The sequence below is a fragment of the Sardina pilchardus genome, chromosome 22 (genome assembly GCF_963854185.1).
Source record: "Sardina pilchardus chromosome 22, fSarPil1.1, whole genome shotgun sequence".
In the NCBI taxonomy this organism is placed as follows: domain Eukaryota; kingdom Metazoa; phylum Chordata; class Actinopteri; order Clupeiformes; family Clupeidae; genus Sardina; species Sardina pilchardus.
Window position 1 is genome coordinate 1,616,882 of NC_085015.1, and position 409 is coordinate 1,617,290.

The 409-nt window shown below is 43.3% G+C and overlaps 1 protein-coding gene across 1 annotated transcript in view; it reads right to left on the minus strand.

Annotated features, from left to right (window-relative positions):
* Positions 1-237: 237 nt before the first annotated feature.
* LOC134070660 (transportin-2-like) overlaps positions 238-409 on the minus strand; it is a 37,787-nt gene continuing 37,615 nt past the window's right edge. The window contains 1 exon segment of the mRNA XM_062527068.1: positions 238-409. This exon segment is cut by the window's right edge and continues 1,179 nt beyond it. The gene's annotated coding sequence lies outside the window, so the exon portion shown is untranslated.

Consider the following 409-nt stretch of genomic DNA (forward strand, 5'->3'; position numbering starts at 1 on the left):
TTCTTGAGAAAAAAAAAAGTGCATTTTTCAAAAAAAAAAAGAAAAGAAAATAAAACAAAAAACAAACAAAAAAAAAGAAACAAAACATTCTGGAACCATCTTGTCGATGCCTTATTCTGATTTAGTCCATAGATACGTCTTTAAAAAGCAGCAGCAGCAGCGAATGATTGTGGTTAACTACAGTATGGTCTTGCATTGTGACTTCACCATGTTTAGAGTGTTGGCGTCCAACCCCCCCCCCCCCCCCCCCACGCAGGCAGCAGACAGAGGGCCAGACCGGATCTGCCCCGAGCTCAATCTCAAGTATTCAAAACACATCCTACCTCAGGACACACACACACACACACACACACGCTACCTCAGCATTTACCCTCCCACTAGCATTCAGAGCTACACACACATCACATCA